The following is a 288-nucleotide window of genomic DNA, read 5'->3' as shown; positions in this document are numbered from 1 at the left end:
AGCCAACGCACAGACACCGCTGTGGCCCCTCTCCTGCCTGAACGCTGACTCTCACCCTCCCAACACTCACACCATCACTACAGGCAATTCACCACCTCCCCCGGTGTCACCACTGGGAGCCAGAGGGAATTTGTCCCACCTCTCCCACTGCTGCTGCGCAGCGAGCTCGGCAGCCAGGGGAAGGCGTGTGTGCTCGCAGCAGCTCGGCAAGGCTATCGCTGTTACATGGTGGATTTAGCAGAAGCCACCAACTGCGGCTGCCACTGCAAAGGAAGGGGGGGGCTTATT

This window comes from Phaethon lepturus, unplaced genomic scaffold (assembly GCF_000687285.1).
Source record: "Phaethon lepturus isolate BGI_N335 unplaced genomic scaffold, ASM68728v1 scaffold33552, whole genome shotgun sequence".
Lineage (NCBI taxonomy): Eukaryota > Metazoa > Chordata > Aves > Phaethontiformes > Phaethontidae > Phaethon > Phaethon lepturus.
The sequence above is the reverse complement of the archived record's forward strand: the minus strand, read 5'-3'. Positions refer to the sequence as shown.